General features: G+C 45.8%; 1 long non-coding RNA gene and 1 pseudogene across 1 annotated transcript; one reads left to right on the top strand and one right to left on the bottom strand.

The window, feature by feature from the left end:
* The window catches only part of LOC142193532 (uncharacterized), a 54,211-nt pseudogene that overhangs the window by 13,084 nt on the left and 14,031 nt on the right, over positions 1–27,096 (bottom strand).
* On the top strand, positions 20,287–26,073 carry LOC142194261 (uncharacterized). The gene is made up of 3 exons (XR_012715017.1): positions 20,287–20,382; positions 23,248–23,418; positions 24,605–26,073. It is a non-coding gene; the product is annotated as an uncharacterized LOC142194261 (long non-coding RNA).

The following is a 27,096-nucleotide window of genomic DNA, read 5'->3' as shown; positions in this document are numbered from 1 at the left end:
TATCAACATAAAAAGTTCTCTACATAAAAGAATATCAAGAGAACCAAACAAAGGAGTCAAAAATATCAGACTTGGTCATTTATAGCAGCAAATGATCCAGTACGACAGATCTCTGAGTGGTGGAAGTATGTGAACCCTGTTATGTTGGTGGTTTCCTCCCCCATGAACTGCTCACTTCAGGTCTTCCCACATTTCTATTAGGTTATGGTCCGGACTGTGACTTGGCCATTCCAAAAATGTAACGTCCTCCTTTATTACCCGTTCTTTGGTAGACCTTTGTTCTTAGGGTCGTTGTCTTGCTGCATGGAGATGGACTGCAGTCCTGCCATGTACACCATTACTATTCAGTGTCCTCCTGATGGTGGTCTCATGGACATTAGCTAATGTGAATAGGGGCTTTAGTTGCTTAGAGGTTATCTTGGGTTCCTTTATGTCCTCACAGACTATTCTGCTCTTGGCGTGATCTTGGTGTGTTGGCCACTCCTGTGGAAGGAAATAATGATGCTGAATTTCCTCTGTTTGTACACAATCTGTCTGACTGTAGATTGGTGGCGTCCAAACTCTTTCGAGATAGTTTTGTAACCTTTTCCAGCATGATGAGCATTGTCAACTTTTCTCCTGAGGTCCTCAGAAATCTCCTTTGTTAGTGCCATGATACGCTTACACAAACGTGTTGTGAAGATCCAGCATCGATAGATCTCTGTTCTGTAACCCATTCCAGGACACAAGCAACAGGTCTCCACTGTATTGTACAGCAGAGAGCCGACACTAATGCCCATGATCAGTGCCTGGGCATTAGCCTACAAAACAACTTGGTCATAACTGGGAATCTGTTCCCCTCTACACACGAAAAAGGCGAGATAAAAGTGATTTTTTTATGTGGATTAGGTTTCCGTTCGGGGGCCTCTCCAAGCGGATTTCCTGAACAAAAGCCCGAGCGCAGATGTGAACCTTAGGTGCCATTTTTGAGGTTTATTGCAGCCTGTAATAGAACTGCAGGTAATTTAAAATGTGTTAGCATTGTAATACATGCATTAGTCAACACCTTTAGGATCCATTCACACGGAGGAATATGGCGTGGACTTTGACTCAACCAATATGTGGCAAACACTTTCTTTCGATCTGCTCACAGTCTCTGCTATCTCCCGAACCTTCATTCCATGCTTCTCTAGCATCATTTGGTGAACTTGGGCAATGTTTTCTTTCGTGGTTGCAGTTTTTGGCCGTCCTGCACGTTCATCAGCAACCAAGCTGATACGGCCATGTTTAAATTCAGCTGCCCAAAATGGTATGTAGAGTCCCCGTACACAGCGTCCAACTCGTCTGTAATTTGCGAAGGCGTATTGCCTTTCAAAAACAAATATCTAATGACATCCACTGTAACCCCTGCACTGTATTAGCAGACGGGCCCCGTGGACGAGGAATTCAGTAACAGATCAGTAGGTGTCTATGTGATCTCCATCTCCTCCACTGGAAAGCAGGTCCAAAGGGTTAAACAAAGGGCAGATATAAGCACAAGATGTAAGACATGTATGTATGTATGTATGTATGTATGACAAGTTCTTACCGTCCACCGACACTGATGTAGACGCTTCCAGTTCATACGTCGTGCCACCAATGTTTTCCTGCAAAGATCCACATTAAGGAGGTGAGTATACAAGAAGAGGAGCCGCAGATTATCATATATCCAGGTGTACGCCAAGACAACCCTAAAAGGTGTACTGGTACTGGTGCACTGTAGTATATGGTGTTACTAGGGGGTATTATCTATGGTGCACTGTAGTATATGGTGTTACTAGGGGTATTATCTATACATAGCATTTAGGCAAATATGGAAAAGTCTCGTATATATAGAGAGGAGCGCAAAACATCAAAGAAGACCACCCTGTTTCCCCCTCTGTGGCTTTATCTGCACAAATACCGCCATGTTAGTCCATATATATTGTTATGTCAGTCCAGGTAGCTGCAACGGGGCTAAGGGATAGCAGTAGGGAATCTCGCCCTGCACTACTCCCACTAGCTATCCCGGTCCCTGCCTCACGGGTGTGGGTCGGCTGTACTCAGGCTAAGCCTGACCCCGACAGCTCCTCTCTCACTGATTCCGTAGGCCTAGAGGGAAGTGGGAGAAGGAATGCCCTATAAGACCTCTAGGGACTGGAGACTAAAGGGGGTCACCCCTAACGAACAAGTGAAGCTGCTACTGACAGGGACTGACAAGGGTGTGCGCTGACTAACAACACAAGCAGCACACAGGAAAAATGTGGGAAAGGATTCCACCAAACCAATATGGGAAGGAACCTTACACTAGGAAACAAACACAGGGAAACTGAGTAGAAATCAAAGGATAAGGCAATTCACTCACACAGTCAATTATACACAGAGGGAGGATTGGTGAACACAGAAGGGAAAACACACAAACCAACTCGTTCACCCAAACCTCCCAAAAACCAACCACGGAACTTCCTCTATCCCAGAACACCACCTACTCCTCCTGCTAAGGCCTAGCTCTGTAAAAGCGACACTCAGCACAGAACCATGGGAGGCATGGGTTTAAATACAGAGTAGAGACCATTCCTCCCAGGTGCAAATGGGAGGACAGACTAATCAACCAGGAAATAAAGCTGCCTACCATCAGTGCGCACGTGCAAGTCAGAAGGTGTGCACCAATACCCACGACAGGACAACCCCGCAGCGCCAGGATGCCACCCCAGACACCGCGCAGCCAAAAACTCCCCAGGTAAGAAAAATAGAAATTAAAGAACCTAAATACTCCTAACAACCCGTCACAGAGAAACCGTATTCAGTATCTCACAGCGCTGAGCACAGAAACCCCGTGACAACAATCTCAGAATGAAGACGTAAGAATCTCCAGAGTGCTGGTCAGACTACAAGAGGAGAAGGACTAAGAGGTCCAGGCAGGGCGGGAACCAAATGCAGCCGAAGCCCCAACCACCCCCAGACCCGATGGCCGCACTGAGAACCAGAACACCATTGCTTTGCCATTGGATTTTGCAGGTGAGCAGAGATTTAGTGGCAGGTGGTCGCCATGATGAGTGCGCCCAATAGGAACAGAGGTTTAAGGAAGAGCTCTCGGCCCCAGAAGGGCAAGTGACCCGGAGGAACTCATTAAAAGAATCTCTAATTATAGAAGAAGTTTCATTACATCAATGTAGGGAAGATCTGCAGAAAACTTGGCTTCATCTACCTGATGGTCAGCGGGGATACTTGGCTCTTCTTCTTTACACTCCTGGGGATATGGAGGACGGGGACATCTCTGTGGTGGCTCTGTGTGACTGGCTCCATCTATAGGGAATATACACAGTGACTGAATACATTGTCTATATGTGATGAGCAGGTGATGGGGGAATCTCGGGGACCTCATACCTGGTCTCCTCTATCAGGAAGGTCTCCTCTTACCCGGCGGTGATGTGAGGGGCTGCTGATCCTCCATCATGGCCTCCTTGTACAGATCCTTGTGTCCTTCTAAATACTCCCACTCCTCCATGGAGAAATAGACAGTGACGTCCTGACACCTTATAGGAACCTGACAACACAATGACACAGTCATCCCCAGAGCCCTCCTTGGTGTTCTTGTAGAAGGTCCCACCATTCCCAGCAGCGCTCACCTCTCCGCTCAGCAGCTCAGTGATCCTGCTGGTAAGTTCTAGGATCTTCTGCTCATGTCTCAGTGAATGTGGTGGAGACTCGGTGATGGGGCTCGGGGTCCTGCTCCCTCCTCCTGACACACGGGGTGTCACACACTCACCAGACGACTTCTTCACTACTGTGTAATCCTGTGTATGGTGAGACACTACAGGTCACTACAGAGAGTCTAAGAATCCTTCACCTGTCCAGTCATTCACCTGCTTTATTCCTAGAGATAAGAGCCATGTCCTGGGAGACTCTCACCTCTCCAGTGATCCAGTAGATCATCTCCAGGGTGAGGTCTAGTATCCTGGCCGCCATGTGGCTTCTCTCCATCTCCATCCTCGGTGGCTCATTGATGGAAAGGACCATGGTCTTCCAAAAGAATCTTTAGCTGTGAGAGTCCTGGACCTAAAGAACCTGAGGAGCAAACAAGGAGGGCGGAGAGTGAAATCACATCTAGAAGAAGCGTCAGGGATTATAAAGGAGAGGACACTCACAGTATATATATATACACTATGGAGGAGACGTCATGTTATTACTAGCTCTGATACACTCAATGATAAAAAACACTGTAACTGGCAGATCCCCTATAGGTATAATGGGAACAGCGTCCAAAGAGGAAACCTTGGCAGACTTTCTGTGGAATGAGCGGTGGGGAAATAACGGGAGGTGTTGTGGTATTTCCTGCAGCTCTTTGGGGCCTTAGTCTAAAAAGGTTTTTAGAGGCTTCTCTTGGGTAGTGTACATGATGGGATCTGACGACTGTTGGGTTGATGGAGGTCTCGTGGTGATTACTTCAATCCTGCCTTTGCTCTGGGGTGACATGCTGCCCCCTGCTGGTGTGGTGATGTGGGGGCCCTCACATAGGACAGTCGGTCACCCCTAGTAGTGATGTGAGGACACTGACAGCTCAGTAATATCTACAAGACAAGACGTGTTATCTCTCATAGCAGGGTGGAGAACGGGCACCAGCAGGATAATACACAAACGGGTGTGTCCCATAGTGGCCCCTGCACACAGTATTATGTCCCATAGTGGCCCCTGCACACAGTATTATGTCCCATAGTGGCCCCTGCACACAGTATTATGTCCCATAGTGGCCCCTGCACACAGTATTATGTCCCATAGTGGCCCCTGCACACAGTATTATGTCCCATAGTGGCCCCTGCACACAGTATTATGTCCCATAGTGGCCCCTGCACACAGTATTATATCCCATAGTGGCCCCTGCACACAGTATTATGTCCCATAGTGGCCCCTGCACACAGTATTATGTCCCATAGTGGCCCCTGCACACAGTATTATGTCCCATAGTGGCCCCTGCACACAGTATTATGTCCCATAGTGGCCCCTGCACACAGTATTATGTCCCATAGTGGCCCCTGCACACAGTATTATATCCCATAGTGGCCCCTGCACACAGTATTATGTCCCATAGTGGCCCCTGCACACAGTATTATGTCCCATAGTGGCCCCTGCACACAGTATTATGTCCCATAGTGGCCCCTGCACACAGTATTATGTCCCATAGTGACTCCTGCACACAGTATTATCCCCCATAGTGGTCCCTGCACACAGTATTATGTCCCATAGTGACCCCTGCACACAGTATTATACCCCATAGTGGCCCCTGCACACAGTATTATCCCCCATAGTGGCCCCTGCACACAGTATTATGTCCCATAGTGGCCCCTGCACACAGTATTATACCCCATAGTGGCCCCTGCACACAGTATTATGTCCCATAGTGGCCCCTGCACACAGTATTATGTCCCATAGTGGCCCCTGCACACAGTATTATATCCCATAGTGGCCCCTGCACACAGTATTATGTCCCATAGTGGCCCCTGCACACAGTATTATGTCCCATAGTGGCCCCTGCACACAGTATTATGTCCCATAGTGGCCCCTGCACACAGTATTATGTCCCATAGTGACTCCTGCACACAGTATTATCCCCCATAGTGGTCCCTGCACACAGTATTATGTCCCATAGTGACCCCTGCACACAGTATTATACCCCATAGTGGCCCCTGCACACAGTATTATCCCCCATAGTGGCCCCTGCACACAGTATTATGTCCCATAGTGGCCCCTGCACACAGTATTATGTCCCATAGTGGCCCCTGCACACAGTATTATGTCCCATAGTGGCCCCTGCACACAGTATTATCCCCCATAGTGGCCCCTGCACACAGTATTATGTCCCATAGTGGCCCCTGCACACAGTATTATGTCCCATAGTGACCCATGCACACAGTATTATGTCCCATAGTGGCCCCTGCACACAGTATTATCCCCCATAGTGGCCCCTGCACACAGTATTATGTCCCATAGTGGCCCCTGCACACAGTATTATGTCCCATAGTGACCCATGCACACAGTATTATGTCCCATAGTGGCCCCTGCACACAGTATTATGTCCCATAGTGGCCCCTGCACACAGTATTATCCCCCATAGTGGCCCCTGCACACAGTATTATGTCCCATAGTGGCCCCTGCACACAGTATTATGTCCCATAGTGACCCATGCACACAGTATTATCCCCCATAGTGGCCCCTGCACACAGTATTATGTCCCATAGTGGCCCCTGCACACAGTATTATGTCCCATAGTGGCCCCTGCACAAAGTATTATGTCCCATAGTGGCCCCTGCACACAGTATTATGTCCCATAGTGGCCCCTGCACACAGTATTATCCCCCATAGTGGCCCCTGCACACAGTATTATGTCCCATAGTGGCCCCTGCACACAGTATTATGTCCCATAGTGACCCATGCACACAGTATTATGTCCCATAGTGACCCCTGCACACAGTATTATGTCCCATAGTGGCCCCTGCACACAGTATTATGTCCCATAGTGGCCCCTGCACACAGTATTATGTCCCATAGTGGCCCCTGCACAAAGTATTATGTCCCATAGTGGCCCCTGCACACAGTATTATGTCCCATAGTGGCCCCTGCACACAGTATTATGTCCCATAGTGGCCCCTGCACACAGTATTATGTCCCATAGTGACCCCTGCACACAGTATTATGTCCCATAGTGACCCCTGCACACAGTATTATGTCCCATAGTGGCCCCTGCACACAGTATTATGTCCCATAGTGGCCCCTGCACACAGTATTATGTCCCATAGTGGCCCCTGCACACAGTATTATGTCCCATAGTGGCCCCTGCACACAGTATTATGTCCCATAGTGGCCCCTGCACACAGTATTATGTCCCATAGTGACCCCTGCACACAGTATTATGTCCCATAGTGACCCCTGCACAAAGTATTATGTCCCATAGTGGCCCCTGCACACAGTATTATGTCCCATAGTGGCCCCTGCACACAGTATTATGTCCCATAGTGGCCCCTGCACACAGTATTATGTCCCTCAGTGGCCTCTGCACACAGTATTATGTCCCATAGTGGCCCCTGCACACAGTATTATGTCCCATAGTGGCCCCTGCACACAGTATTATGTCCCATAGTGGCCCCTGCACACAGTATTATGTCCCATAGTGGCCCCTGCACACAGTATTATGTACCATAGTGGCTCCTGCACACAGTATTATGTCCCATAGTGGCTCCTGCACACAGTATTATGTCCCCATAGTGGCCCCTGCACACAGTATTATGTCCCATAGTGGCCCCTGCACACAGTATTATGTCCCATAGTGGCCCCTACACAGTATTATGTCCCATAGTGGCCCCTACACAGTATTATGTCCCATAGTGGCCCCTGCACACAGTATTATGTCCCATAGTGACCCCTGCACAAAGTATTATGTCCCATAGTGACCCCTGCACAAAGTATTATGTCCCATAGTGACCCCTGCACAAAGTATTATGTCCCATAGTGACCCCTGCACAAAGTATTATGTCCCATAGTGACCCCTGCACAAAGTATTATGTCCCATAGTGACCCCTGCACAAAGTTTTATGTCCCATAGTGACCCCTGCACAAAGTTTTATGTCCCATAGTGACCCCTGCACAAAGTATTATGTCCCATAGTGGCCCCTGCACACAGTATTATGTCCCATAGTGGCCCCTGCACACAGTATTATGTCCCATAGTGGCCCCTGCACACAGTATTATGTCCCATAGTGGCCCCTGCACACAGTATTATCCCCCATAGTGGCCCCTGCACACAGTATTATCCCCCATAGTGGCCCCTGCACACAGTATTATGTCCCATAGTGGCCCCTGCACACAGTATTATGTCCCATAGTGGCCCCTGCACACAGTATTATGTCCCATAGTGGCCCCTGCACACAGTATTATGTCCCATAGTGGCCCCTGCACACAGTATTATGTCCCATAGTGGCCCCTGCACACAGTATTATGTCCCATAGTGACCCCTGCACACAGTATTATCCCCCATATTGACCCCTGCACACAGTATTATGCCCCATAGTGGCCCCTGCACACAGTATTAAGTCCCATAGTGACCCCTGCACACAGTATTATCCTCCATAGTGACCCCTGCACACAGTATTATCCCCCATAGTGTTCCCTGCACACAGTATTATCCCCCATAGTGGCCCCTGCACACAGTATTATGTCCCATAGTGACCCCTGCACACAGTATTATGCCCATAGTGGCCCCTGCACACAGTATTATGTCCCATAGTGGCCCCTGCACACAGTATTATGTCCCATAGTGGCCCCTGCACGCAGTATTATGTCCCATAGTGGCCCCTGCACACAGTATTATGTCCCATAGTGGCCCCTGCACACAGTATTATGTCCCATAGTGGCCCCTGCACACAGTATTATGTCCCATAGTGGCTCCTGCACACAGTATTATCCCCCATAGTGGCTCCTGCACACAGTATTATGCCCATAGTGGCCCCTGCACACAGTATTATGCCCCATAGTGGCCCCTGCACACAGTATTATGTCCCATAGTGGCTCCTGCACACAGTATTATGTCCCATAGTGGCCCCTGCACACAGTATTATGCCCCATAGTGGCCCCTGCACACAGTATTATGTCCCATAGTGGCCCCTGCACACAGTATTATGTCCCATAGTGGCCCCTGCACACAGTATTATGTCCCATAGTGGCCCCTGCACACAGTATTATGCCCATAGTGGACACCCATGAACAATTATTATACTCTGGAGTCTTTTCAGATCCCAGAGTATAATAATCGGAGATCGAGGAAGGATACCAAGTGAAAAAACACTGTCACTTATCTATCCCCCGCTCCGCTGCAGTCCTCGGTGGTGTCGGCCATCTTCAGGGACGTCACACAACTAGGTCCGAAGCCTGTCTGGAGCACGGAGAGGTAAGTAACACTATTTTTTATGTTCCCTTACCTCTCCCGGGCCTCCGATCATTATACTCAGGGGTCTGTAAAGACCCTTGTGTATGTAGAGATGTAGCAGAGCTGTGTATGTAGAGATGTAGCAGAGTTGTGTATGTAGAGATGTAGCAGAGCCGTGTATGTAGAGATGTAGCAGAGCCGTGTATGTAGAGATGTAGCAGAGCCGTGTATGTAGAGATGTAGCAGAGCCGTGTATGTAGAGATGTAGCAGAGCCGTGTATGTAGAGATGTAGCAGAGCCATGTATGTAGAGATGTAGCAGAGCCGTGTATGTAGACATGTAGCAGAGCCGTGTATGTAGAGATGTAGCAGAGCCGTGTATGTAGAGATGTAGCAGAGCCGTGTATGTAGAGATGTAGCAGAGCCGTGTATGTAGAGATGTAGCAGAGCCATGTATGTAGAGATGTAGCAGAGCCGTGTATGTAGACATGTAGCAGAGCCGTGTATGTAGACATGTAGCAGAGCCGTGTATGTAGAGATGTAGCAGAGCTGTGTATGCAGAGATGTAGCAGAGCCGTGTATGTAGAGATGTAGCAGAGCCGTGTATGTAGAGATGTAGCAGAGCCGTGTATGTAGAGATGTAGCAGAGCCGTGTATGTAGAGATGTAGCAGAGCTGTGTATGCAGAGATGTAGCAGGGCTTTTCTCCAGGTGACATCTCATGGCAGGTTTCTCAATGATATCCATACTGAGATACACGTGATCACATGATGATTATGGAAACACATGAAATCTCCCTGTACACAGCCGGGTCCTCCTGCCTAGTAGGTTACACATCCTCCTCCTCCTCCTACCGTACAGTCAGTCATACTCTCATCCTCCCCCCTGGACATTAGGAGTAGTAGTTGTCCCTATCACTGCTCTGCCCGCAGGACGTCTCTCTCCTCCGTCTCCCATTATCCTCCACTTTCTCTCCTTCCAGTCCTGCAGCCTCTTACAATGGAGTGACCCAGAGACTGATGGAATAGCCGGCAGTGTGTGCTTACCTCTGCTCTCCAGCCCTGCTGCCGCCTGTCTCTGCTTCCTCCAGCTATTTACAATCCACAGAGATCCAGTGGGTGGGAATCATTGCAAGGATCTGCCCGCCCCTCTGTGCTGCTGTGAGCACTAATACACATCAGAATACAGGGGCCTTCACTGCACCAGCCACAATAGCAATCCCCAGGTCTGAGCCAACATACAAGTGTGTAATGCTGCAGAGCTGGATCCAGCAGACGGAGAGCCAGGAATAGAGGAAATACATCACAGATAGCAGGGGGAGGAGAGAGCCACAATGATGTCACCCCAGGAAGAGGAAACCAAGCAGGCGGCCAACCAGGAAGAGAGCAAGAGGAATCTGAAGAGTAGGGAACGGACTGTAACCAGGAAGAGAGCAAGAGGAATCCGAAGAGTAGGGAATGGACTGTAACCAGGAGGAGTGCAAGAGGAATCTGAACTACAGGGAATGGACTGTAACCAGGAGGAGTGCAAGAGGAATCCGAACTACAGGGAATGGACTGTAACCAGGAGGAGTGCAAGAGGAATCCAAACTACAGGGAATGGACTGTAACCAGGAAGAGTGCAAGAGGAATCCAAACTATAGTGAATGGACTGTAACCAGGAGGAGTGCAAGAGGAATCCGAACTACAGGGAATGGACTGTAACCAGGAGGAGAGCAAGAGGAATCTGAACTACAGGGAATGGACTGTAACCAGGAGGAGTGCAAGAGGAATCTGAAGAGTAGGGAATGGACTGTAACCAGGAAGAGAGCAAGAGGAATCCGAACTACAGGGAATGGACTGTAACCAGGAGGAGTGCAAGAGGAATCCGAACTACAGGGAATGGGCTGTAACCAGGAGGAGTGCAAGAGGAATCCGAACTACAGGGAATGGACTGTAACCAGGAGGAGTGCAAGAGGAATCTGAACTACAGGGAATGGACTGTAACCAGGAGGAGTGCAAGAGGAATCTGAACTACAGGGAATGGACTGTAACCAGGAGGAGTGCAAGAGGAATCTGAAGAGTAGGGAATGGACTGTAACCAGGAAGAGAGCAAGAGGAATCCGAACTACAGGGAATGGACTGTAACCAGGAGGAGCGCAAGAGGAATCTGAACTACAGGGAATGGACTGTAACCAGGAGGAGTGCAAGAGGAATCTGTACTACAGGGAATGGAGTGTAACCAGGAGGAGTGCAAGAGGAATCCAAACTACAGGGAATGGACTGTAACCAGGAGGAGTGCAAGAGGAATCCGAACTACAGGGAATGGACTGTAACCAGGAGGAGTGCAAGAGGAATCCAAACTACAGGGAATGGACTGTAACCAGGAGGAGTGCAAGAGGAATCTGTACTACAGGGAATGGACTGTAACCAGGAGGAGTGCAAGAGGAATCTGTACTACAGGGAATGGAGTGTAACCAGGAGGAGTGCAAGAGGAATCTGAACTACAGGGAATGGACTGTAACCAGGAGGAGTGCAAGAGGAATCTGTACTACAGGGAATGGAGTGTAACCAGGAGGAGTGCAAGAGGAATCTGAACTACAGGGAATGGACTGTAACCAGGAGGAGTGCAAGAGGAATCTGAACTACAGTGAATGGACTGTAACCAGGAGGAGTGCAAGAGGAATCTGAACTACAGGGAATGGAGTGTAACCAGGAGGAGTGCAAGAGGAATCTGAACTACAGGGAATGGACTGTAACCAGGAGGAGTGCAAGAGGAATCTGTACTACAGGGAATGGAGTGTAACCAGGAGGAGTGCAAGAGGAATCTGAACTACAGTGAATGGACTGTAACCAGGAGGAGTGCAAGAGGAATCTGAACTACAGTGAATGGACTGTAACCAGGAAGAGAGCAAGAGGAATCTGAACTACAGGGAATGGACTGTAACCAGGAGGAGTGCAAGAGGAATCTGTACTACAGGGAATGGAGTGTAACCAGGAGGAGTGCAAGAGGAATCTGAACTACAGTGAATGGACTGTAACCAGGAGGAGTGCAAGAGGAATCTGTACTACAGGGAATGGACTGTAACCAGGAGGAGTGCAAGAGGAATCTGAACTACAGTGAATGGACTGTAACCAGGAGGAGTGCAAGAGGAATCTGAACTACAGTGAATGGACTGTAACCTGGAGGAGTGCAAGAGGAATCTGTACTACAGGGAATGGAGTGTAACCAGGAGGAGTGCAAGAGGAATCTGAACTACAGGGAATGGACTGTAACCAGGAGGAGTGCAAGAGGAATCCGAACTACAGGGAATGGACTGTAACCAGGAGGAGTGCAAGAGGAATCCAAACTACAGGGAATGGAGTGTAACCAGGAGGAGTGCAAGAGGAATCTGTACTACAGGGAATGGACTGTAACCAGGAGGAGTGCAAGAGGAATCTGTACTACAGGGAATGGAGTGTAACCAGGAGGAGTGCAAGAGGAATCCAAACTACAGGGAATGGACTGTAACCAGGAGGAGTGCAAGAGGAATCCGAACTACAGGGAATGGACTGTAACCAGGAGGAGTGCAAGAGGAATCCAAACTACAGGGAATGGAGTGTAACCAGGAGGAGTGCAAGAGGAATCTGTACTACAGGGAATGGACTGTAACCAGGAGGAGTGCAAGAGGAATCTGTACTACAGGGAATGGACTGTAACCAGGAGGAGTGCAAGAGGAATCTGTACTACAGGGAATGGAGTGTAACCAGGAGGAGTGCAAGAGGAATCTGAACTACAGGGAATGGACTGTAACCAGGAGGAGTGCAAGAGGAATCTGTACTACAGGGAATGGACTGTAACCAGGAGGAGTGCAAGAGGAATCTGAACTACAGTGAATGGACTGTAACCAGGAGGAGTGCAAGAGGAATCTGAACTACAGGGAATGGAGTGTAACCAGGAGGAGTGCAAGAGGAATCTGAACTACAGGGAATGGACTGTAACCAGGAGGAGTGCAAGAGGAATCTGTACTACAGGGAATGGAGTGTAACCAGGAGGAGTGCAAGAGGAATCTGAACTACAGTGAATGGACTGTAACCAGGAGGAGTGCAAGAGGAATCTGAACTACAGTGAATGGACTGTAACCAGGAAGAGAGCAAGAGGAATCTGAACTACAGGGAATGGACTGTAACCAGGAGGAGTGCAAGAGGAATCTGTACTACAGGGAATGGAGTGTAACCAGGAGGAGTGCAAGAGGAATCTGAACTACAGTGAATGGACTGTAACCAGGAGGAGTGCAAGAGGAATCTGTACTACAGGGAATGGACTGTAACCAGGAGGAGTGCAAGAGGAATCTGAACTACAGTGAATGGACTGTAACCAGGAGGAGTGCAAGAGGAATCTGAACTACAGTGAATGGACTGTAACCTGGAGGAGTGCAAGAGGAATCTGTACTACAGGGAATGGAGTGTAACCAGGAGGAGTGCAAGAGGAATCTGAACTACAGGGAATGGACTGTAACCAGGAGGAGTGCAAGAGGAATCTGAACTACAGGGAATGGACTGTAACCAGGAGGAGTGCAAGAGGAATCTGAACTACAGTGAATGGACTGTAACCAGGAGGAGTGCAAGAGGAATCTGAACTACAGGGAATGGAGTGTAACCAGGAGGAGTGCAAGAGGAATCTGAACTACAGGGAATGGACTGTAACCAGGAGGAGTGCAAGAGGAATCTGTACTACAGGGAATGGAGTGTAACCAGGAGGAGTGCAAGAGGAATCTGAACTACAGTGAATGGACTGTAACCAGGAGGAGTGCAAGAGGAATCTGAACTACAGTGAATGGACTGTAACCAGGAAGAGAGCAAGAGGAATCTGAACTACAGGGAATGGACTGTAACCAGGAGGAGTGCAAGAGGAATCTGTACTACAGGGAATGGAGTGTAACCAGGAGGAGTGCAAGAGGAATCTGAACTACAGTGAATGGACTGTAACCAGGAGGAGTGCAAGAGGAATCTGTACTACAGGGAATGGACTGTAACCAGGAGGAGTGCAAGAGGAATCTGAACTACAGTGAATGGACTGTAACCAGGAGGAGTGCAAGAGGAATCTGAACTACAGTGAATGGACTGTAACCTGGAGGAGTGCAAGAGGAATCTGTACTACAGGGAATGGAGTGTAACCAGGAGGAGTGCAAGAGGAATCTGAACTACAGGGAATGGACTGTAACCAGGAGGAGTGCAAGAGGAATCCGAACTACAGGGAATGGACTGTAACCAGGAGGAGTGCAAGAGGAATCCAAACTACAGGGAATGGAGTGTAACCAGGAGGAGTGCAAGAGGAATCTGTACTACAGGGAATGGACTGTAACCAGGAGGAGTGCAAGAGGAATCTGTACTACAGGGAATGGAGTGTAACCAGGAGGAGTGCAAGAGGAATCCAAACTACAGGGAATGGACTGTAACCAGGAGGAGTGCAAGAGGAATCCGAACTACAGGGAATGGACTGTAACCAGGAGGAGTGCAAGAGGAATCCAAACTACAGGGAATGGAGTGTAACCAGGAGGAGTGCAAGAGGAATCTGTACTACAGGGAATGGACTGTAACCAGGAGGAGTGCAAGAGGAATCTGTACTACAGGGAATGGAGTGTAACCAGGAGGAGTGCAAGAGGAATCTGAACTACAGGGAATGGACTGTAACCAGGAGGAGTGCAAGAGGAATCTGTACTACAGGGAATGGACTGTAACCAGGAGGAGTGCAAGAGGAATCTGAACTACAGTGAATGGACTGTAACCAGGAGGAGTGCAAGAGGAATCTGAACTACAGGGAATGGAGTGTAACCAGGAGGAGTGCAAGAGGAATCTGAACTACAGGGAATGGACTGTAACCAGGAGGAGTGCAAGAGGAATCTGTACTACAGGGAATGGAGTGTAACCAGGAGGAGTGCAAGAGGAATCTGAACTACAGTGAATGGACTGTAACCAGGAGGAGTGCAAGAGGAATCTGAACTACAGTGAATGGACTGTAACCAGGAAGAGAGCAAGAGGAATCTGAACTACAGGGAATGGACTGTAACCAGGAGGAGTGCAAGAGGAATCTGAACTACAGGGAATGGACTGTAACCAGGAGGAGTGCAAGAGGAATCCGAACTACAGGGCTATAAGCAGGGGACATACTAAAAAGAATGAAGAAAACGAATGAACATTATTACCAATGGGGAAAGATGTAAAATAAATATTTAATGAGCTTTCTAGGTTTAATAAACCAGGAATGAACAGGATATATCTGTGGTGTATAATGAGCGAATATTCCATAGAAACTGATGTACAATACTTCTCCTGTTCTATTCCAGGTCTATCTAGCACAGGAATAGTATTATACATCTGTTTCTATGGAATATTCGCTCATTATTCACTACAGATATATCCTGTTCATTGCTGGTCTATTACACTTAGAAAACTCATGAAATCTTTATTTTCCATCTGTCCCCATTGCTAATAATGTTCATTCTTTTTCTTCATTCTCTTTAGTATGTCCCTATAAGGAGCAGCAGGGGAAGGAACTACAAGTCCCATCAACCCTAGGGAACAGAAACAGGAAGTGGGCGGAGCTAGAGGTGGTGGGGTAAAAGAGGGAACAGGAAGTGGGCGGAGCTAGAGGTGGTGAGGTAAAAGAGGGAACAGAAACAGGAAGTGGGCGGAGCTAGAGGTGGTGAGGTAAAAGAGGGAACAGACCAGTGAGGATGTCAGTCCTGTCAGGAGGATTGTGAGGGAGAGAAGGGAATGTCTTATGGCCGGTCAGACCAGACCTCGTATCATGTGAGGTAACCCTGAGAGCCCAAGCCTGCTGTGTTATATCTGAGGAGGACGGAGAGACTCCGCCATTGTATCTGAGGTCCACTGAGTGACAGGAGATCCTTCACATAATCTGAGGGAGATTAAAACAAACGACAAGGAAAAAAATATTAGGAACAGCGACGAGAGGTAATAACAGTGCGATGTCAGTCATCTGGATTGTCCGTAGATGAATATACAGTCAGATCTGGTAACCAGAAGAATGTGTCACTGCCATCATTTACTGTGAGAAATACTTCACTTTCTGGAACAATATCAGGGGCCATGACTGTATACATAATGCTTATGTCCATATGTATAGACTAGTCAGGAGATGGCGGTGTATTCGCCCATAGGGAAATAAGATGAGGCGACTGTCCCCTAGTAATGTGGATATGGTGGAGCAGAAAAGGGTTAAACATGTTAAGGTCATGCTAAGCTTTGGCCAATATCTCACAGTGACTTCTCTCCACATGTAATTGAGTTCTCACCCCTGTGTCGGTCATCTAGTGCTCTTCATAGTGAGTCACAAAGCTTAGTATATGTCAGGGATATTCTATAGGTATATACATTATACCGTTATATACATTATACCGTTATATACCTGCCTGATATGGTATCACAATTCTGTCTGTACTGTATAGCCTGATACTATAGATAAACGGATACTGTGGGGTCAGGCTGGAGACTTCACGCATGCGCCACGCATACTGTATGCTACTTGTATAACATGCATACACCACACATACACCATGCATACCCCACTCGTATGCCACACATACACCACGCACACAACGTATACACCACGCATAACACATCATGAGTGCCTATCTTTCATTCGGATGATCTATACCTACCTCAGTGTATATAAGAATTCTCACGGACAATGAGTTGGGATCCTAATGAAATTCTACCGTAACAATGTCTACTCTATAAGAACAGCTTGTGCGGTGCCACATCCTCTTTTAGGCGTTTACCATGATTATACTGATATTCATAGTATGATAAATCGGTACCTACAAACTGCGATTTTCAATGTTACTGTAATTCCTCCATTTGTAGAGCTGTGTGATTGTAGGAACCCAACTTAAGACCGGGGCCCCACTGGGCGGAATCGCCGCGATTTGGCCGCAGCGGAGACACTGCAGGAAAAATTGCGGCGTTTTACAGTGCAAGCAAAGGGGATGGGATTTATGCCCACTTTGTGGAAGAAATTGCAGCGTGTCTGTTGCGGTTTTGAAAATCACAGCATGTCAAAACTGTGGAGAAAAACTCTGTGAACTTTCTGTTGAAATCGCTGCGGAAAGAACTGCAATGCGTTCACGCCACAGTTCTTTCGCTTTAGCACTGCATTTCCGTCCAGTGGGGCCTTAGCCTAACTATCTTATATGGGCGAGTTCCGGATCTCTCCTGACAGATAATACAGAAATTTCCTTTGATTTCATAGGAGGTTTCTAGCGGTAGACAAGTCCCCTGAGTTCACTTTATATTCAGTGATACATACAGAGAAGTCAAAATACTTTAACCCTTTCCTGCCCGCCATACTACTACAGGCTCCGCCGTATCGCACACCATGTTTCTTCTCATCACTGACCCCAGAACCAGAGGCCGCACTGCATTTTTTTCCTGAAAAGTAAAGATTGTCCTTTTATCCTTCGTGAGGAGTATTTTAATACCTCGGCAAAAATTAAACATTTTGAAAAAGAAAAAAAATTCTTTGAGGCCCCATGTGGTAACTTTTATTTCAGTGTAAGGTGTTTTTCTTGAGAGACAAGATGTGGTTTTTATTAATACTATTTTGGGGAACATCCGATATTTTGTTCACTTTTTATTAAATTTTTTTTCTAATAAACCTATTAACCTGCAACAATTAAATTGCTTATCCCATAGCAGCGGAGTCCTGGCGGTTAAGGCGCCCCTCTGTGCTTGTGAGGGGGCTCTACATGTAACGTGCTGACATAATAATTCGGCGGATGTCAGTGAGCGATTTTAAGCTCGGGAAATGGGTGGAGCAGAATTTACATTTTTAAAATTTCCTCGAAAAGTCTTGTGCTTATTAATGGTCCTGAGACTTCTTTCAATGCGTAATAATGCGTCAGGGGTCTATGATGTGTGTACCGGCGTTATTCTAAGCAACATATATAAGAGAAAAAGAGACTTGGCCCACAAACCCCAGAATCATACATTGATCTATCATTCTGAGCAAAATCTACAAAAATGTTCTTTATTATACATACGGAGCTCCACATCTGCCGCATCTCCTACAATCTGAACATTACAATGTCTTCTTCCTTGTGTGAGATGTCAGATGTTTTACAAGTCCTGGCCTCTGGGCATAGCATTTCCCACACATGAATATAGCTTCTCTCCTGTGTGAATTCTTACATGATTCATAAGATTTTTCTTTTCGTTAAAAGATTTTCCGCATTCTGTACATAAATATGGCTTCTCTCCTGTGTGAATTCTTACATGATTCATAAGATTGCTCCTTTGGATAAAACATTTTCCGCATTCTGTACATGAATATGGCTTCTCTCCTGTGTGAGTTCTTACATGACTCATAAGATTTTTCTTTTGGTTAAAAGATTTTCCACATTCTGTACATGAATATGGCTTCTCTCCTGTGTGAGTTCTTACATGACTCATAAGATATTTCTTTTGGTTAAAAGATTTTCCGCATTCTGTACATGAATATGGCTTCTCTCCTGTGTGAGTTCTTACATGACTCATAAGATTTTTCTTTTGGTTAAAAGATTTTCCGCATTCTGTACATGAATATGGCTTGTCTCCTGTGTGAGTTCTCATATGACCCAAAAGAGTTGATCTCTGTGTAAAATATTTCCCACATACTGAACATAAATTTCGCTTCTCCCCTGTGTGAATTCTCTGATGATTCACAAGACGTGATTTTTTAATAAAAGATTTCCCACATTCTGAACAAGCGAATGGCTTCTCCCCCGTGTGAATTCTCTGATGATCTATAAAACTTGACTTCCTAGTAAAAGACTCCCCACATTCTGGACAGGAAAACGGCCTCTCCCCTGTGTGAATTCTCTGATGAGTAACAAGATTAGATTTTCGACTAAAACTTTTTGCACATTCTGAACATGAATACGGCCCTTTATCAGCGTGAATTCTCTTGGGATCGTAATGATTAGATTGATGGTTAAAATGTTTCCCAGATTCCAGACAAGGCAAATCTTTACCCAGTTGATGACCAGGACTGCTTTTACCAATTTGGGATTTCTTAACGTCTACATCATAAGAGGCCGATGAGAGAAGGTGTCCGGGAGAGCCGCGGATCCGGTCTTCGCCTAGAAAAAGAAAAAATTTTGAAACTCACATAATGAGAAAGACATATAGTACTGTGCAAAAAACTTTAGGTGGGTGTAGAACAGAAGTAAGAAGCTTTCAGATATAGAAGGGGTATTTGTAATTCTTTTTCTTTATAGAAATAAACTAATTAGCTAATTCTAAATCTCATCAATATTTGGTGTGACCTTTAACCTTTGCCTTCCATCACTTCATCTCAGAACTTGCAGACAGATCTTCTGAGGATGTAGGGTTGCTCCAATCCGTCTGTCGTTTCATTTAATCCCAGACAGACTGGGTGATTATTTTATTTTTTGACACCTGACAAACTTTTGCACAGTCCTGAGCACTACAGAAGTATTAGTGACATCCCATTCTAGATCCGGAGGCGTTAACATGGAGTTGATTGTTCCTTTGCAGGTATAATGGCTTCCACTCTTCTGAGAAGACTTTCTATAAGATTTCATAGCTCTTCTGTAGGATTTTTTGTTCATTCATTCACTGCAGTATTTGTAAGGTCAGGCACGGATGTTGGACATTGCAAGGGTCAAACTTGTTCATCCCTTGTTGGATGGGGTTGAGGTCGAGTTCTTTCACATCAGTACCCCCCGGCCATACCTTTATGCACCTTGCTTTGTGCATTGGGGCACCGTCATGCTTGGACAGAAAAGACGACTCCCCCAAACTGTTCCTACAAAGTTGGAAATGTCTCGGCCTGCTGAAGCATTAAGATTTCCCTTCACTAGAGCTAAGAGGCCTAGGTCTACCTGTAAGACAGACCAAATAGTATTATTACCAATATGTACCGCCTGGCAGGTCACATTCACCAATCCCAGACTGGCCCATCAGACTCCCAGATAGATGGCCATTTTCAGAGTCCAGTGGCCGCATTGTGCGTTACACCGCCCCATATCTCTGTGTGCCTATATTAGCACGCAGGGGCTGCGCCTTGGTGTAATGAAAAATCACAAGCAAGCGTGGGGAAGCCATTTTGTCTCAACATATGGGGTCAAGTCAGGCAGCTTCAAGTGGAGTAAACAAGTACTATATTATATCATCAGCAAATACTATCAAGCCACAGCTGTTATCGCCTCTATTCAGAGCAGTGGGCTCCTTCTTGGCAGTCTTCCCATGGGGATGGCCACTCTGTGGAGGGATTTCCAAGAAAGGTGATGAATAGCTCGCAACTAGCATATGCGAATTGCGTGCGGTCCAGGAATAATCCGCCCACAGGTTATAAAGTCGATGGCAAACATCAGCCTTGAGTGTTCACTCATTCGGTGGGGGGGGACGCCTGCATCATCAAAGTCCACCGATTGGAACTGTCACTGAAGGCTCGATGGGAACCGATCGGCATCGATGAGGTTGTGACAGTAAGTAATCCTAGCTAATCTACATAATAAATTATGTTAACCTGCTAGTATGTATCTGGCCTGTCTTTTTCTTTGTTCTATCACGGAATCTAAAAGAACCTCAGCAATCTTACAGGAATCCAGAGATCCCTGTCAATTTTGCAATACATTTTTGGCGTAGTCGGCAGGATTCCAAAAATAGAATAAGAAAAATTGTATGATTACAATGTGTAAGTGTAAGCCACAGGCCAGTTCTGAGACATCTGTTGATAAAACCCCCGGGTGGGAACAAACTTTGGCATTAGCACAGGAATGGGTTAAAATGACAGGATTAGGTGATAATTGGAAAGAACAATTAAAAGGAAATAGCCCATCAGAAGTAATTAATTGCTTAAGCGAAGGGTTAATAAGCAAAGGGAATGAGTATGTAGCGATATGTAAAAGGGAATGGGTAATATCAGTTTACAAACAGAAGTTATTCCCATTACAAGCCAAGGAAACTATGGAGAAGTGCCAGCAGCAGCTGCTCGCTGACAAAAATATAGTAGAGAATGCATTAGACAGGATCGTGCAATTCAAGTTTAAGAAAAAGGAGAAGAAAGTAGAAAGAAATGTGTTTATAGCCAGGGTGTCTTGTAAGGAACAGTATGATGACGCTATAGCCCCTCCTTCGTCCAGATACACAAATCTGTTCGAGGAAGAGAGATCACTGTTAGGTGATCACAAGGCAAGGGAGAGGGGGGGGGAACGCTCAGTGGAGATTCCCTCCGAGAGAAGAGTAATTGATAGATCAGCCAAGCCCGCTGTGTAGATGCCCGACCCCATGTAAATTTAGAAATTGAATGGAGATATAAAATGTACAAAATGTAATAGCATTAGTGGATACGGGGGCGGAGGCTACACTTATTTATGGCAACTTAAACAAGCATTGCGGGCAAAAAGTTACTATCACAGGACTTGGGGGTCAGCAAATTATGGGTACTTACTTATAGCAAAGTATATTATGGTGTATAGTGGTAATATTTGCATAAAGCTTCTCATAAAGATGATTTATGCAAATAAACAAAACTTTGGTTAAAAATAGGAAATCTCCCTGTCAGACAGTACAGTGTAATTGTTGTCCCAGTATCTGAATATATCATAGGTATAAATGTTTTAAAGGGAATGCAATTACATTTACCGGATGGTAAATACTCTTTTGGAGTCAAAGCTGTAAAAATTAACCCAGTTCTGATAGGGAAATTAAAAATGGAATCTGTCCAGATTCCTATAGCTACAAAAATAGTCCATGTAAAACAATACCGTATTCCAGGAGGAACTCGGGAAATAACAGACCATACAAGAGTATGTGGAGGCAGGGGTATTAACCCTTACTACCACTGAGGTAAATAACCCAATCTTCCCGATTTGCAAAAGTAATGGTACCTATAGAATAACCATGGACTATAGAGAGTTAAATAAATATACTTCCCCGCTGACCCTGCAGTACCTGATACTATCACAATCATTGAAAACATACCAGCCCATGAGGGAACATGGTATGCAACAATAGATCTCGCTAACTGCAATCTTTACAATCCTGATTGGTCCTGAGTCATGGAATCAATTTGCTTTCACCTGGAATGGGCGGCAGTATACATTTACGCGCCTACCTCAGGGATGGAAGCATTCACCTACTATCTGTCACAGGATAGTTGCAGAGCATCTAGATCAGTGGGAGCACCTGGAGGCCTACAGGTTTCCCATTATATAGATGACAGAATGATTCAGGGAACTGATCAAGGGATGGTGGAGGCGCAGATGCAGAGATTAATTACCCACATGGAGGATCAAGGGTGGGAAATTAACCCATATAAAATCCAGGGTTCAGCCCAGAGTGTTAAGTTTCTGGGTATTAATTGGAACAAGGGGCATAGAGAGATCACAGAGAAAGCTAGACAAAAGATTCTAGATTTTGCCCCACCTAAAACTAAGCAGCAGACACAACAATTCATAGGTCTGTTTGGATTTTGGAGGCAGCATATACCTCATTTGGGGCAAATCTTGGCCCCATTGTACAAAGTAACAAGGAAAAAACATGACTTCTCCTGGGACCAGGAGCAAAGTGATGCTTTTGAATTGGTAAAAGAGGCCATCCAGCAGGCCATTGAATTATGGCCTGTGAGGGATGGATTGTTTCAGCTAAATGTCTCATGTGAACAAAATTATGCAGTCTGGAGTTTGTGGCAGAAGCAGGACGGGAAAATGGTCCCGTTAGGTTTCTGGTCCAGAAAAAATGCCAGACGCTGTAGGGAATTAGATTCCCTTTGAAAAACAGCTTTTAGCTTGTTACTGGGCGCTGATAGACACCGAGAGTATTACACAGGATAGGGAAGTACAAATACGCCCTGAAATCCCTATCATGAATTGGGTACAAAGTACCCCTCGTAGTCATCGGATTGGTCATGCACAGGAAGCCTTAGTGATCAAGTGAAAATGGTACATTCAGGATAGGGTTAAAATCGGTCTAAAAGGGGTAGCAGTGTTGCATGAAAAAGTAGCAAAAGCCCCTAGTTGTGGAGTAACTATCCCTGAAAAGCCTGTACCCAAGAAATCTCCAGTAAAGTGGGGAGTTCCTTATGCCGACCTGACTGAGGAGCAAAAGCCATACGCTTGGTTTACTGATGGTTCAGCTCGGTATAAGGGAAATCTCCGAGTATGGAAAGCAGAGGGTTATAACCCATATCATGAAAGGTGGAGTATGATAAAAGGTGGGGGAAGGAGTAGTCAGTATACTGAACTGTATGCAGTCTATCAGATTCTCCGAACTCAGGAAGGAGAAGCCCCATCTATACTGATTACCGTTTTTCATGTTGATGCACATACTAATGTGGATTCTCTTGACAGATTGTACAACAGCATAGCCGACGAACAATCAAAAATTGCCGAGGTGCAAATCAGTGAAAAAGAGGCTGAGTATTCCCAGGAATTGGGATTGGCCAAATGGGCTCACCAAAAGTGTGGACATCTGGGAGAAAAAGACACCTTCGGGGGGGCCAAACGAGGTGTTCGCCTCAGGTTAGAGGTTGTAAAAACTGTAATCAAACAGTGTCCTGTGTGCCAACATTCACAGCACAGGGTGGTACCCAGGGTAGTGAAAGGACATATCTTGCGAGGCACTTTGCCAGGTCAGATCTGGCAAATGGACTTTGTTGGACCCTTAACCGAGTCAATGGGATGTCGGTATGCCTGCACTGCAGTAGATACCTATTCAAGTGTGCTGATGGTGCATCCATGTAAATTTGCTAATGCTAATTCAACCATCCGCATGTTGGAAAACATAGTCTTATACTATGGCATACCCTTGCAGGTCCAATCAGACAATGGCAGTCATTTCAAAAACAATAGAGTTCAGCAATTTGCCCAGGAGCACAACATTGAGTGGATATTTCATATCCCTTATTACCCTCAAGCAGCAGGCTTGATTGAACGCATGAATGGGATGTTAAAGCAACAATTGAAAAGTTAACTGATGGGGCCTGGGGAAATTGGAGAAAGGTGTTAAATGAGGCTGTAATGATATTGAACAATAGGCCCGTAGTTGAGCAAGAAACTCCTTTGATGCGAATGATTACTCCCAACCTGTAGGTAATGTCCTTGAAAGCAGGACTAAATTAACGGACAGTAACTTACTGGAAAATGACTGAGGTAGCTAAACTTCCTCTGCAGGTTACACCACAATCAGTAGGATTAGATTTGTATTGTGTCCAAACTGAATCCATTATGCCCGGAAAAACCAAAACCCTTGGCACAGGCCTGGGTATAATGTTTCCTCCGGAACATTTTGGGTTGGTTCTGGGTCAATCCAAACTAAGTTTGCGTGGTGTACAGGTGAACAATCAGGTAATTGAACCTGATTATCAAGGTGAAATCCAGGTGATACTGCACAATGCTGGAACTGAAGCATTGCAAAGGCAGAAAGGGAGAAAAACTAGCACACTTGTTGGTTCTCTCGTACCCACTGATCACATTAGCCGGAAGGGAGGCTCTCAATCAGCTGACTGTGCAAGGCCTAAGTGCTTTTGGACATTCAGATGGAGCAAAGGTGTGGAATAAACAACCACAAGGTCCTCCCATACCGGCTGAGGTGATTGCAAAAGGTTCTGACAATGTGCTAATCACAATGACACCTGGAACAACTAAGTATCAGTATACACCTGCCACAAATGTGTATTTACGTGATTGATTTCTTGATTCTCCTCAGATTTGGGTCTTGATGATTCTCAGTGGATGTTATGAATCTGCTGCGAGCTTTATTTAACCCCCGAGTTATCCGAGACCAGACCAAATCGAGAAGCAAGAGAACTAGAGAAAGAACTGTGGAAGACCAAAGAGAATCTGTGGCTATTTCTAGCTCGAGTACTGAACATGACAACCTTTTGCCCAAGACATGCATTTTCGTATAATGTCCTGGAAATCTGTTTGGTCGCTGTACCAACTCCTGTTGCAACGCGGATTCAATTATCGAAAATTGAAATAAATGACACTTCTTTGGAGGAAGCTGATTTACTTTCACAAGGAGACTGGATAAGCCCCTATTATGCCTATTTGAACTGTCCTACCTGTGCAGAGTTACAAGATAATATGATTAGGATAGCAACTGGGGCTGTGACTGAGGCAGGGTTATGCTTAGAATTTACATGAAATAAAGATTTCATTCCTGGTCGTAACGAAAATTCAGGCATATACCTGCCCAGCCCCCGGTGCAACTACCAGAGCCTAATGAGGAGAAACAGGTAGCAGGGTATGAGCCAGCCGAACAAAATGTAACTATGCAAGAACAAACCAATGAACTTAATAGAAAATGGAGGGGACATCTGGAAAGTGTACAGAACAGAGCTGCTATAGATCATCTATTACTCAAACATGGTTTTGGGTAAGATAGCTTTGAAGGAATGTGTTGTTTCAATTTGTCTGACCACTCTCAGGATGTTCATGATAAATCGAAGCAATTACATGAAATGGTTAATCACAAGTTAAGCAACATGTGAACCAAGGGTGGTGGGATTGGCTGTTAGCATTCCTACCTAACATAAGATATCTTCAACAAATTGTGGGAATCATTATTTGTTTCGTATGGGTTTTTTTTAAATCACAAGTTGTTGTTTTATTCAATGTATTCCATCTTTATACATAATGTTCAAACCAAGTAGGCACCCAAAAATAAAGGTGGCTTATGGTGCTTACAAGGTTGCCTGACTTGCCCAGGGTGGAATGTAATGAAAATTCACAAGCAAGCGTGGGGAAGCCATTTTGTCTCAACATATGGGGTCAAGTCAGGCAGCTTCAAGTGGAGTAAACAAGTACTATATTATATCATCAGCAAATACTATCAAGCCACAGCTGTTATCGCCTCTATTCAGAGCAGTGGGCTCCTTCTTGGCAGTCTTCCCATGGGGATGGCCACTCTGTGGAGGGATTTCCAAGAAAGGTGATGAATAGCTCGCAACTAGCATATGCGAATTGCGTGCTGTCCAGGAATAATCCGCCCACAGGTTATAAAGTTGATGGCAAACATCAGCCTTGAGTGTTCACTCATTCGGTGGGGGGACGCCTGCATCATCAAAGTCCACCGATTGGATCTGTCACTGAAGGCTCGATGGGAACCGATCGGCATCGATGAGGTTGTGACAGTAAGTAATCCTAGATAATCTACATAATAAATTATGTTAACCTGCTAGTATGTGTCTGGCCTGTCTTTTTCTTTGTTCTATCACGGAATCCAAAAGAACCTCAGCAATCTTACAGGAATCCAGAGATCCCTGTCAATTTTGCAATACATTTGGGTATATCAAACCTATATCTGAAGTATTCCATATATAGAGACAATGGGCATCTATAGGGTATAAATGACCGACAAACATAGGAGGCTTACTAGAAGCACATGGCAGACGCGCACAGAGGGGTCGGGGACCTGTAACATAACCTTCAGGGCAGAGACATGGTGACTTAAAGCTAATGTAAGTATTCTGTATTTTATATTTACTACCTGTTATAGCCCATATATTACATCTGGGTATGAATTATGGACTACACACTTGTTTACACTGCAGCTTCTTTTGCCTGCTTTCATTCGGACAGTAGTAGGGGTAAGAGGCAGGCTCCCTTCTCTCCCTTGTCTTGGCTACCTTGCCCCACTCATTGACTAAGCCTCAATGCATGTCAGGCTACACACTACTATGCCGGATTGTGCCTGAAGTGCTCAAGATGGCACCATCCAATTTTTTTTATGAAATACCCTCCGACATGAGCAGCCTCGTAGCTAGAGTCCAGAATTTGCCAAGTTTGATAGGAGTCCTAGACATCGCACCCAGTCAGTATTGACTTTCACCGAGCGCTTCATTAGTATACACAGCATAATAATGTCCACAAAAGAGCAATGACTACTAATTCAGATATGTTTTATTATGATTATTATTATTATTATTTTATTTATTTTTTTTTTTTTTTTGGGGGGGGTATTTCTGGTCTATTAAAATTGATAGTATTTATTTTTTCATTAAACATAGGACCTTTAGGCATCTAATAGTTGAGCCAGAGACCTAGATATTCCCATTGAGAGGATTTTCTTTGACCAAAAGCTTCAAGGGGATATTGTCACTCCTTGGGGAGAGACCACCATATAGGTGTGTGGAGTCTTAGTAAGCCTTTAGCACTCCACTTTGCAAGGAACTATGGGAAGAATATGCAATTCTG

Source organism: Leptodactylus fuscus, chromosome 2, assembly GCF_031893055.1.
Source record: "Leptodactylus fuscus isolate aLepFus1 chromosome 2, aLepFus1.hap2, whole genome shotgun sequence".
NCBI classification, from domain to species: domain Eukaryota; kingdom Metazoa; phylum Chordata; class Amphibia; order Anura; family Leptodactylidae; genus Leptodactylus; species Leptodactylus fuscus.
Note: the sequence above shows the minus strand (reverse complement) of the source record. Positions and strands in the feature narration are given on the sequence as shown.